Source organism: Pristiophorus japonicus, unplaced genomic scaffold (genome assembly GCF_044704955.1).
Source record: "Pristiophorus japonicus isolate sPriJap1 unplaced genomic scaffold, sPriJap1.hap1 HAP1_SCAFFOLD_382, whole genome shotgun sequence".
Lineage (NCBI taxonomy): Eukaryota > Metazoa > Chordata > Chondrichthyes > Pristiophoridae > Pristiophorus > Pristiophorus japonicus.
In genome coordinates, this window is record NW_027253674.1 from 128,515 (window position 1) to 141,767 (window position 13,253).

At 44.7% G+C, this 13,253-nt stretch overlaps 2 non-coding genes across 2 annotated transcripts; both read left to right on the plus strand.

The window, feature by feature from the left end:
* The first annotated feature begins 1,587 nt into the window (after positions 1-1,587).
* On the plus strand, positions 1,588-1,659 carry trnad-guc (transfer RNA aspartic acid (anticodon GUC)). Its single transcript has one exon. It is a non-coding gene; the product is annotated as a tRNA-Asp (tRNA).
* Positions 1,660-9,429: 7,770 nt separating this feature from the next.
* trnas-cga (transfer RNA serine (anticodon CGA)) lies at positions 9,430-9,511 on the plus strand. Its single transcript has one exon. It is a non-coding gene; the product is annotated as a tRNA-Ser (tRNA).
* The last annotated feature ends 3,742 nt before the right edge of the window (positions 9,512-13,253 follow it).

A 13,253-nucleotide genomic window follows, 5' to 3' on the forward strand; every position in this document is an offset into this window, starting at 1 on the left:
ATTCTCAGCATTTTTCATTCCCTTTCACAATTTAACCAGTTCTCTGCCAAAGTGATCATGAGATAAATGGAATAACGTCCCACACCTTTCAACACTGACATTTGTTTCTCATTTTCATTAATCTGCAATATTCACCATACATCCGTTTAAAAAATCGCAAAAATCAGTCAAATTTGCGACAGTGATTCAGCCTGTCAATCCCTCGAGATGTCGAAGGCATCTGTGCATGCCCGTTGGTGCGTGTAAATTTTTGGTTATGTATGTGTCTCTGTGTCTGTCTATCTCTATTTTTGTCTCTGTATATGTGCAACTATCTGTGGAAATCATCACCATGAATTTGGTATGTCCTGGAACTTATAAATAAGACTTGGGGAAAATAATACGGTTGTGATCTTTTGTATCAGATTTGGTTCTGTGGCAGCATTCTCGACTGAATCAGGAGTTTGTGTGTTCAAGTCGCACTACTTGGAATTGAGCATATCATCTTGGCTAACACTCAAGTGCAGCACTTGGGGAATTTTGCAATGTTGAAGCTGTTGACTTTCGGATGAAATGTTAAGTTGAAGCTCCGTCTGCAACCTCGAGTGGATATGAAAGGTCCCAGAGCATTTCTCGAAACAGAGTCGGAGAGTTGCCCCCGTGTCAATATTCCTAAAAATGTTCGTAAATGCTCACTAAAAGACTATGTGCATGTGTTTGTATGTGGGGTTGGTGTTGAAGCCCAGTTTGTCACAGAGACACAATCCAAACTCTCACAGGACCAGCATAGCCGAGTGGTTATGGCGTTGGCCTTAAACTTCAACGGGTTTTTCCAGCGTGGGTTCTTCCCAAATCCTGGTATCTATTTAATTTAACGCGGATTTCCTCCCATTCTGATCAGTGATAACCGATTTTCATCGGTTGAATCAACAATTTTCTGTAACTATGTGACACTCTGAACCGATAATGAAATGAAATTGTAAAATGTATCTGTGTCGCTCGGTCTCTGCCTCTCTCTCTCTCTTCACAGAGCTGTGTATGTGTTTGTATGTTTGAGTCTTTGTCTCTCTCGGTCTTTCTCACTCTGTCTGTCCCTGTTTCTCCGTTTGTCTCAGTCTCTCAATCTGTCTCTTTCTCACGGTGCCCACGTCTGTTCCAATGGGATTCTCTCAGATTCTTTGTCTGACTGGCTCTCTCTTTCCCATCATTTCGGTCTGTCCATGTCTTTGCCTGTCTCTGTTAGTCCCTGCCTCGAACCTGAGAAGTGTTTCCATCATTTTCTGTTTTAGTCTCGATTTCACTCTCTATATCTGTCTCTCTCCTTGTCACTGTCTTTATCATTGACTTCCTATCACTGTTTCCCTCTCTCTCTTAATAGATCACACACACACACATCTCAGTCTCTGTATGTGTTTGAGTCTTTTTCTCACCCATTCTGCCTCTCCTTCTCAGTCTCACACTTTCTGTCTCTCGTTGTTTCTATTTCGGTGTATGTCTCTCCCTGTTTGTCGGTTTGTCTCTGTCTCGCAATGTGTCTGTCGACTTCTCATGTTGTCCAGTTCTGTTCACAGCTCGATTCCTGCTCCGACAGAGCAAGTATCCGTCAGTTCCTCGTTAGTATAGTGGTGAGTATCCCCGTCTGTCACGCGGGAGACCGGGGTTCAATTCCCCGACGGGGAGGCAGTTGTTTCAAAACGTTGAACTTTACTTCTGTTTCTTGGTCGAGATACATATTAAAAATTACAGAGCTATATCGAACTGTGAAAATACAAGTAGAGGAAACATCGAAAATAAGTGCAGGAGTAGGCCATTCGGCCCTTCTTGCCTGCACCGCCATTCAATGAGTTCATGGCTGAACATGCAACTTCAGTACCACATTCCTGCTTTCTCACCATACCCCTTGATTCCCCGAGTAGTAAGGACTTCATCTAACTCATTTTTGAATATATTTAGTGAATTGGCCTCAACAACTTTCTGTGGTAGAGAATTCCACAGGTTCACCACTCTCTGGGTGAAGAAATTCCTCCTCATCTCGGTCCTAAATGGCTTCCCCCTTATCCTTAGACTGTGTCCCCTGGTTCTGGACTTTCCCAACATTGGGAACATTCTTCCTGCATCTAACCTGTCTAACCCCGTCAGAATTTTAAACGTTTCTATGAGGTCCCCTCTCATTCTTCTGAACTCCAGTGAATACAAGCCCAGTTGATCCAGTCTTTCTTGATAGGTCAGTCCCGCCATCCCGGGAATCAGTCTGGTAAACGTTAGCTGCACTCCCTCAATAGTAAGAATCTCCTTCCTCAGGTTAGGAGACCAAAACTGTACACAATACTCCAGGTGTGGCCTCACCAAGACCCTGTACAATTGTAGCAACACCTCACTGCCCTTGTACTCAAATCCCCTCGCTATGAAGGCCAACATGCCATTTGCTTTCTTAACCGCCTGCTGTACCTGCATGCCAACCTTCAATGACTGATGTACCATGACACCCAGGTCTCTTTGCACCTGCCCTTTTCCTAATCTGTCACCATTCAGATAATAGTCTGTCTCTCTGTTTTTACCACCAAAGTGGATAACCTCACATTTATCCACATTATACTTCATCTGCCATGCATTTGCCCACTCACCTAACCTATCCAAGTCGCTCTGCAGCCTCATAGAATCCTCCTTGCAGCTCACACTGCCACCCAACTTAGTGTCATCCGCAAATTTGGAGATACTACATTGTGTGGTCCCACACAAGAGATTAATGTGCAAAGTTAAAGCACATGGGATTGGGGGTAGTGTGCTGATGTGGATTGAGAACTGGTTGTCAGACAGGAAGCAAAGAGTAGGAGTAAACGGGTACTTTTCAGAATGGCAGGCAGTGACTAGTGGAGTGCCGCAAGGTTCTGTGCTGGGGCCCCAGCTGTTTACATTGTACATTAATGATTTAGACGAGGGGATTAAATGCAGTATCTCCAAATTTGCGGATGATACTAAGTTGGGTGGCAGTGTGAGCTGCGAGGAGGATGCTATTAGGCTGCAGAGTGACTTGGATAGGTTAGGTGAGTGGGCAAATGCATGGCAGATGAAGTATAATGTGGATAAATGTGAGGTTATCCACTTTGGTGCTAAAAACAGAGAGACAGACTATTATCTGAATGGTGACAGATTAGGAAAAGGGAAGGTGCAACGAGACCTGGGTGTCATGGTACATCAGTCATTGAAGGTTGGCATGCAGGTACAGCAGGCGGTTAAGAAAGCAAATGGCATGTTGGCCTTCATAGCGAGGGGATTTGAGTTCAAGGGCAGGGAGGTGTTGCTACAGTTGTACAGGGCCTTGGTGAGGCCACACCTGGAGTATTGTGTACAGTTTTGGTCTCCTAACTTGAGGAAGGACATTCTTGCTATTGAGGGAGTGCAGCGAAGGTTCACCAGACTGATTCCCGGGATGGCGGGACTGATCTATCAAGAAAGATTGGATCAACTGGGCTTGTATTCACTGGAGTTCAGAAGAATGAGAGGGGATCTCATAGAAACGTTTAAAATTCTGACGGGTTTAGACAGGTTAGATGCAGAAAGAATGTTCCCAATGTTGGGGAAGTCCAGAACCAGGGGTCACAGTCTGAGGATAAGGGGTAAGCCATTTAGGACCGAGATGAGGAGAAACTTCTTCACCCAGAGAGTGGTGAACCTGTGGAATTCTCTACCACAGAAAGTAGTTGAGGCCAATTCACTAAATATATTCAAAAGGGAGTTAGATGAAGTCCTTACTACTCGGGGGATCAAGGGTTATGGCGAGAAAGCAGGAAGGGGGTACTGAAGTTTCATGTTCAGCCATGAACTCATTGAATGGCGGTGCAGGCTAGAAGTGCTAAATGGCCTACTCCTGCACCTATTTTCTATGTTTCTATGTTTCTATGTAATCCCCTCGTCTAAATCATTAATGTACAGTGTAAACAGCTGGGGCCCCAGCAAAGTACCTTGCGGTACCCCACTAGTCACTGCCTGCCATTCTGAAAAGTCCCCATGTACTCCTACTCTTTGCTTCCTGTCTGACAACCAGTTCTCAATCCATGTCAGCACACTACCCCCAATCCCATGTGCTTTAACTTTGCACATTAATCTCTTGTGTGGGACCTTGTCGAAAGCCTTCTGAAAGTCCAAATATACCACATCAACTGGTTCTCCTTTGTCCACTCTACTGGAAACATCCTCAAAAAATTCCAGAAGATTTGTCAAGCATGATTTCCCTTTCACAAATCCATGCTGACTTGGACCTATCATATTACCTCTTTCCAAATGCACTGCGATGACATCCTTAATAATTGATTCCATCATTTTACCCACTACCGATGTCAGGCTGACCGGTCTGTAATTCCCTGTTTTCTCTCTCCCTCCTTTTTTAAAAAGTGGGGTTACATTGGCTACCCTCCACTCCATAGGAACTGATCCAGAGTCAATGGAATGTTGGAAAATGACTGTCAATGCATCCACTATTTCCAAGGCCACCTCCTTAAGTACTCTGGGATGCAGTCCATCAGGCCCTGAGGATTTATCGGCCTTCAATCCCATCAATTTCCCCAACACAATTTCCCGACTAATAAGGATTTTCCTCAGTTCCTCCTCCTTAGTAGACCCTCCGACTCCTTTTATATCCGGAAGGTTGTTTGTGTCCTCCTCAGTGAATACCGAACCAAAGTACTTGTTCAATTGGTCCGCCATTTCTTTGTTCCCCGTTATGACTTCCCCTGATTCTGACTGCAGGGGACCTACGTTTGTCTTTACTAACCTTTTTCTCTTTACATATCTATAGAAACTTTTGCAATCCGTCTTAATGTTCCCTGCAAGCTTCTTCTCGTACTCCATTTTCCCTGCCCTAATCAAACCCTTTGTCCTCCTCTGCTGAGTTCTAAATTTCTCCCAGTCCCCGGGTTCTCTGCTATTTCTGGCCAATTTGTATGCCACTTCCTTGGCTTTAATGCTATCCCTGATTTCCCTTGATAGCCACGGTTGAGCCACCTTCTCTTTTTTACTTTTACGACAGACAGGAATGTACAATTGTTGTAGTTCATCCATGCGGTCTCTAAATGTCTGCCATTGCCCATCCACAGTCAACCCCTTCAGTATCATTCGCCAATCTATCCTAGCCAATTCACGCCTCATACCTTCAAAGTTAGCCTTCTTTAAGTTCTGGACCATGGTCTCTGAATTAACTGTTTCATTCTCCATCCCAATGCAGAATTCCACCATATTATGGTCATTCTTCCCCAAGGGGCCTCGCACAACGAGATTGCTAATTAATCCTCTCTCATTACACAACACCCAGTCTAAGATGGCCTCCCCCCTAGTTGGTTCCTCGACATATTGGTCTAAATAAACATCCCTTATGCACTCCAGGAAATCCTCCTCTACCGTATTGCTTCCAGTTTGGTTAACCCAATCTATGTGCATATTAAAGTCACCCATTATAACTGCTGCACCTTTATTGCACGCACCCCTAATTTCATGTTTGATGCCCTCCCCAACATCACTACTACTGTTTGGAGGTCTGTACACAACTCCCACTAACGTTTTTTGTCCTTTGGTATTCTGCAGCTCTACCCATATAGATTCCACATCATCCAAGCTAATGTCCTTCCGAACTATTGCCTTAATTTGCTCCTTAACCAGCAATGCTCCCCCACCTCCTTTTCCTTTTATTCTATCTTTCCTGAATGTTGAATACCCCTGGATGTTGAGTTCCCAGCCCTGATCATCCTGGAGCCACGTCTCCGTAATCCCAATCACATCATATTTGTTAACATCTATTTGCACAGTTAATTCATCCACTTTATTGCGGATACTCCTTGCATTAAGACACAAAGCCTTCAGGCTTGTTCTTTTAAAACCCTTTGTCCTTTTAGAATGTTGCTGTACAGTGGACCTTTTTGTTCTTTGCCTTGGGTTTCTCTGCCCTCCACTTTTCCTCATCTCCTTTCTGTCTTTTGCTTTTGCCTCTTCTTTGTTTCCCTCTGTCTCCCTGCATTGGTTCCCATCTCCCTGCCATATCAGTTTAAATCCTCCCCAACAGCACTAGCAAACACTCCCCCTAGGACATTGGTTCCGGTCCTGCCCAGGTGCAGACCGTCCGGTTTGTACTGGTCCCACCTCCCCCAGAACCGGTTCCAATGCCCCAGGAATTTGAATCCCTCCCTGTTGCACCACTGCTCAAGCCACGTATTGATCTGCGCTATCCTGCGATTCCTACTCTGACTATCACGTGGCACTGGTAGCAATCCCGAGATTACTACTTTTGAGGTCCTACTTTTTAATTTAGCTCCTAGCTCCTTAAATTCGTTTCGTAGGACCTCATCCCTCTTTTTACCTATGTCGTTGGTACCAATGTGCACCACGACAACTGGCTGTTCTCCCTCCCTTTTTAGAATGTCCTGCACCCGCTCCGAGACATCCTTGACCCTTGCACCAGGGAGGCAACATATCATCCTGGAGTCTCGGTTGCGGCCGCAGAAACGCCTATCTATTCCCCTCACCATTGAATCCCCAATCACTATTGCTCTCCCACTCTTTTTCCTGCCCTCCTGTGCAGCAGAGCCAGCCACGGTGCCATGAACTTGGCTGCTGCTGCCCTCCCCTGATGAGTCATCCCCCTCAACAGTATCCAAAGCTGTGTATCTGTTTTGCATGGGGATGACCACAGGGGACTCCTGCACTACCTTCCTTGCACTGCTCTTCCTGTTGGTCTTCCATTCCCTATCTGGCTGTGGACCCTTTCCCTGTGGTACGACCAACTCGCTACACGTGATACTCACGTCATTCTCAGCATCGTGGATGCTCCAGAGTGAATCCACCCTCAGCTCCAACTCCGCAACACGGTCTGTCAGGAGCTGGAGGCGGATACACTTCCCGCACACGTAATCGTCAGGGACACCGGAAGTGTCCCCGAGTTCCCACATGGTACAGGAGGAGCATAACACCCGACCGAGCTCTCCTGCCATGATTTAACCCTTATATACACTTAAATTGGCAACAACAATGTTAAACGTTACTCACTGATATAGAAGAGAAAAAAGAAAAACTACTCACCAATCACAAGCCAATCACTTACCCTCTTGGCTGTGACGTCACCTTTTGATTTCTTTCTACATCCTTTTTGCCTTCTCCCTGTAGCTGCACAAGTCCCGCCTTTTATAGGCCTCACCACGCACCTCCTCGACGCTGCTCCCGACTGCCTCCGACACTGGGCCCCGGACTCCCTGCTGTGCCTTTTATAGGCCTCACCACGCACCTCCTCGACGCTGCTCCCGACTGCCGCCGACACTGGGCCCCGGACTCCCTGCTGTGCCTTTTATAGGCCTCACCACGCACCTCCTCGACGCTGCTCCCGACTGCCGCCGAAGAGTTTGTCTCTTCCAGATTTTGAGCAAACGGAGACTTTTTCAGCATTCTTTGGCCGTCTGCTGCACAGAGATAGATGACTGATTTTTTTTCTGAGTAACGTTTAAAAAGCCAGCGACGCAGTAGTCGTGGCCGAGTGGTTAAGGCGATGGGATTGGGATTTTCCCGTGCAGGTTCGAATCCTGCTGACTACGATTCTCAGCATTTTTCATTCCATTTCACAATGTAACCAGTTCTCTGCCAAACTGATCATGAGATAGATGGATTAACGTCCCACACCTTTCAACACTGACATTTGTTTCTCATTTTTATTAAACTGCAATATTCATGATACATCCGTTTAAAAAATCGCAAAAATCAGTCAAAGCTGCGACAGTGATTCAGCCTGTCTATCCCTCGAGAGGTCTAAGGCATTTGTGCATGCCTGTTGGTGCGTGTAAATTTTTGGTTATGTGTGTGTGTCTCTCTGTGTCTGTCTATCTCTATTTTTGTCTCTGTATATGTGCAATTGTCTGTGGAAATCATCACCATAAATTTAGTATGTCCTGAAACTTATAAAAAAGACTTAGGGAAAATAATACGGTTGTGAACTTTTGTATCGGCTTTGGTTCAGTGGCAGCATTCTCGACTGAATCAGGAGTTTGTGTGTTCAAGTCGCACTCCTTGGAATTGAGCATATCATCTTGGCTAACACTCAAGTGCAGCACTTGGGGAATTTTGCAATGTTGAAGCTGTTGACTTTCGGATGAAATGTTAAATTGAAGCTCCGTCTGCAACCTCGAGTGGATATGAAAGGTCCCAGAGCATTTCTCGAAACAGAGTAGGAGAGTTGCCCCCGTGTCAATATTCCTAAAAATGTTCGTAAATGCTCACTAAAAGACTATGTGCATGTGTTTGTATGTGGGATTGGGGTTGAAGCCCAGTTTGTCACAGAGACACAATCCAAACTCTCACAGGACCAGCATAGCCGAGTGGTTATGGCATTGGCCTTAAACTTCAACGGGTTTTTCCAGCGTGGGTTCTTCCCCAATCCTGGTATCTATTTAATTTAACGCGGATTTCCTCCCATTCTGATCACTGATATCCGATTTTCATCGGTTAAATCAACAATTTTCTATAACTATGTGACACTCTGAACCGATAATGAAATGAAATTGTAAAATGTATCTGTGTCGCTCGGTCTCTGCCTCTCTCTCTTTCTTCACAGAGCTGTGTATGTGTTTGTATGTTTGAGTCTTTGTCTCTCTCAGTCTTTCTCACTCTGTCTGTCCCTGTTTCTCCGTTTGTCTCAGTCTCTCAATCTGTCTCTTTCTCACGGTGCCCACGTCTGTTCCAATGGGATTCTCTCAGATTCTTTATCTGACTGGCTCTCTCTTTCCCACCATTTCGGTCTGTCCATGTCTTTGCCTGTCTCTGTTAGTCCCTGCCTCGAACCTGAGAAGTATTTCCATCATTTTCTGTTTTAGTCTCTATTTTTCTCTCTCTCTATCTGTCTCTCTCCTTGTCACTGTCTTTATCATTGACTTTCTCTCACTCTTCCCCTCTCTCTCTTAATAGAGCACACACACATCTCAGTCTCTGTATGTGTTTGAGTCTTTTTCTCACCCATTCTGCCTCTCCTTCTCAGTCTCACACTTTCTGTCTATCGTTGTTTCTATCTCGGTGTCTGTCTCTCCCTGTTTGTCGGTTTGTCTCTGTCTCGCAATGTGTCTGTCGACTTCTCATGGTGTCCAGTTCTGTTCACAGCTCGATTCCTGCTCCGACAGAGCAAGTATCGGTCAGTTCCTCGTTAGTATAGTGGTGAGTATCCCCGCCTGTTACGCGGGAGACAGGGGTTAAATTCCCCGACGGGGAGGCAGTTGTTTCAAAATGTCGAATTTTACTTCTGTTTCTTGGTAAAATTCATATTAAAAATTCCAGAGCGACATCGAACTGTGAAAATACAGGTAGAGGAGGTTGCCTCTTCCAGATTTTGAGCAAACGGAGACTTTTTCAGCATTCTTTGGCCGTCTGCTGCACAGAGATAGATGACTGATTTTTTATCTGAGTAACGTTTAAAAAGCTAGCGACACAGTAGTCGTGGCCGAGTGGTTAAGGCGATGGACTCGAAATCCATTGGGATTTTCCCGCGCAGGTTCTAATCCTGCCGACTACGATTCTCAGCATTTTTCATTCCATTTCACAATTTAACCAGTTCTCTGCCAAACTGATCATGAGATAAGTGGAATAACATCCCACACCTTTCAACACTGATATTTGTTTCTCATTTTTATTAATCTGCAATATTCACAATACATCCGTTTAAAAAATCGCAAGAATCAGTCAAAGTTGCGACAGTGATTCAGCCTGTCTATCCCTCGAGATGTCTAAGGCATCTGTGCATGCCTGTTGGTGCGTGTAAATTTTTGGTTATGTGTGTGTGTGCCTCTGTGTCTGTCTATGTTTATTTTTGTCTCTGTATATGTGCAATTGTCTGTGGAAATCATCACCATAAATTTGGTATGTCCTGAAATTTATAAAAATAACTAGCGGAAAATAATACGGTTGTGAACTTTTGTATCGGCTTTGGTTCAGTGGCAGCATTCTCGACTGAATCAGGAGTTTGTGTGTTCAAGTCGTACTCCTTGGAATTGAGCATATCATCTTGGCTAACACTCAAGTGCAGCACTTGGGGAATTTTGCAATGTTGAAGCTGTTGACTTTCGGATGAAATGTTAAATTGAAGCTCCATCTGCAACCTCGAGTGGATATGAAAGGTCCCAGAGTATTTCTCGAAACAGAGTAGGAGAGTTGCCCCCGTGTCAATATTCCTAAAAATGTTCGTAAATGCTCTCTAAAAGACTATGTGCATGTGTTTGTATGTGGGGTTGGGGTTGAAGCCCAGTTTGTCACAGAGACACAATTCAAAATCTCACAGGACCAGCATAGCCGAGAGGTTAAGGCGTTGGCCTTAAACTTCAAAGGGTGTTTCCAGCGTGGGTTTTTCCCCACTCCTGGTATCTATTTAATTTAACACGGATTTGCTCACATTCTGATCAGTGATATCCGATTTTCATCGGTTGAATCAACAATTTTCTGTAACAATATGACACTCTGAACCGATAATGAAATGAAATTGTGAAATGTATCTGTGTCGCTCGGTTTCTGCCTCTCACTCTCTCTTCAGAGTGTTTTGTATGTTTGAGTCTTTGTCTCTCTCAGTCTTTCTCACTCTGTCTGTCCCTGTGTCTCAGTCTCTCAATCTGTTTCTTTCTCACGGTGCCCACGTCTGTTCCAATGGGATTCTCTCAGATTCTTTGTCTGACTGGATCTCTGTTTCCCGTCATTTCGGTCTGTCCATGTCTTTGCCTGTCTCTGTTAGTCCCTGCCTCGAACCTGAGAAGTATTTCCATCATTTTCTGTTTTAGTCTCTATCTCTCTTTCTCTCTATCTGTCTCTCTCCTTGACACTGTCTTTATCATTGTCTTTCTCTCACTCTTTCCCTCTCTCTCTTAATAGATCACAGACACACACATCTCTGTCTCTGTATGTGTTTGAGTCTTTTTCTCACCCATTCTGCCTCTCCTTCTCAGTCTCACACTTTCTGTCTCTCGTTGTTTCTATCTCGGTGTCTGTCTCTACCTGTTTGTTGGTTTATCTGTGTCTCTCAATGTGTCTGTCGACTTCTCATGGTGTCCAGTTCTGTTCACAGCTCGATTCCTGCTCCGACAGAGCAAGTATCGGTCAGTTCCTCGTTAGTATAGTGGTGAGTATCCTCGCCCGTCACGCGGGAGACCGGGGTTCAATTCCTCGACGGGGAGGCAGTTGTTTCAAAATGTTAAATTTTACTTCTGTTTCTTGGTAGAGTTCCATATTAAAAATTCCAGAGCAACATCGAACTGTGAAAATACAGGTGGAGGACTTTGCCTCTTCCAGATTTTGAGCAAACGGAGACTTTTTCTGGATTCTTTGGCCGTCTGCTGCACAGAGATAGATGACTGATTTTTTTCTGAGTAACGTTGAAAAAGCCAGCGACTCAGTAGTCGTGGCCGAGTGGTTAAGACGATGGTCTAGAAATCCCTTGGGATTTTCCCGCGCAGGTTCGAATCCTGCTGACTACGATTCTCAGCATTTTTCATTCCATTTCACAATTTAACCAGTTCGCTGCCAAACTGATCATGAGATAAATGGAATAAAGTCCCACACCTTTCAACTCTGACATTTGTTTCTCATTTTTATTAATCTGCAATATTCACGATACATCCGTTCGAAAAATCGCAAAAATCAGTCAAAGTTGCGACAGTGATTCAGCCTGTCTATCCCTCGAGATGTCGAAGGCATGCCCGTTGGTGCGTGTAAATTTTTGGTTATGTGTGTGTGTGTCTCTGTGTCTGTCTATCTCAATTTTTGTCTCTGTATATGTGCAACTGTCTGTGGAAATCATCACCATGAATTTGGTATGTCCAGGAACTTATAAAAAAGACTTGGGGAAGATAATACGGTTGTGAACTTTTGTATCGGCTTTGGTTCAGTGGCAGCATTCTCGACGGAATCAGGAGTTTGTGTGTTCAAGTCGCACTCCTTGGACTTGAGCATATCATCTTGGCTCACACTCAAGTGCAGCACTTGGGTAATTTTGTAATGTTGAAGCTGTTGACTTTCGGAAGAAATGTTAAATTGAAGCTCCGTCTGCACCCTCGGGTGGATATGAAAGTTCCCAGTGCATTACTCGAAAAAGAATAGGAGAGTTGCCCCCGTGTCAATATTACTAAAAATGTTCGTAAATGCTCACTGAAAGCCGATGTGCATGTGTTTGTATGTGGGGTTGGGGTTGAAGCCCAGATTCTCACAGAGACAGAATGCAGGTTCTCACAGGACCAGGATAGCCGAGTGGTTGAGGCGTTGGCCTTAAAATCCAATGAGTTTTTCTCGAGTGGGTTCGTACCTCACTCCTGGTATCTGTTTAATTTAACACGGATTTCCTCCCATTCTGATCAGTGAGACCGGATTTTCATCGGTGAATCAGCAATTTTCTGTAACAATGTGACACTCTGAACCGATAATGAAATGAAATTGTGAAATGTATCTGTGTCGCTCTGTCTCTGCCTCTCTCTCTCTCTTCAGAGAGTTGTGTATGTGTTTGTATGTTTGAGTCTTTGTCTCTCTCACTCTGTCTGTCCCTGTCTCTCTGTTTGTCTCTGTCTCACAATGTGTCTCTTTCTCACGGTGCCACGTCTGTTCCAATTGGATTCTCTCAGACTCTTTGTCTGACTGGCTCTCTCTTTCCCATCATTTCGGTATGTCCATGTCTTTTCCTGTCTCTGTTAGTCCCTGCCTGTAAGCTGAGAAGTATTTCCATCATTTTCTGTTTTGGTCTCTATCGCTCTCTCTCTATCTATCTCTCTCCTTGTCACTGTCTTTATCATTGTCTTTCTGTCACTCTTTCCCTCTCTCTCTTAATAGATCACACACACACATCTCTGTATATGTATATGTTTGAGTCTTTTTCTCACTCAGTCTCCCTCTCCTTCTCAGTCTCACACTTTCTGTCTCTCGTTGTCTCTATCTCGCTGTCTGTCTCTCCCTGTTTGTCGGTTTGTCTCTGTCTCTCAATGTGTCTGTCGACTTCTCATGGTGTCCAGTTCTGTTCACAGTGGCTCGATTCCTGCTCTGACAGAATTAGTACCCGTCAGTTCCTCGTTCGTATAGTGATGTGTATCCCCGCCTGTCACGCGGGAGACCGGAGTTCAATTTCCCAACGTGGAGGCAATTGTTTCAAAATATAGAATTTTACTTCTGTATCTTGGTAGAGATGCATATTACAAAGTTCCAGAGCAATATCGAACGGTAAAAATACAGGTGGAGGAGATTGCCTCGTCCAGATATTTAGCAAACGGAGAATTTTTCAGGAGTCTTTG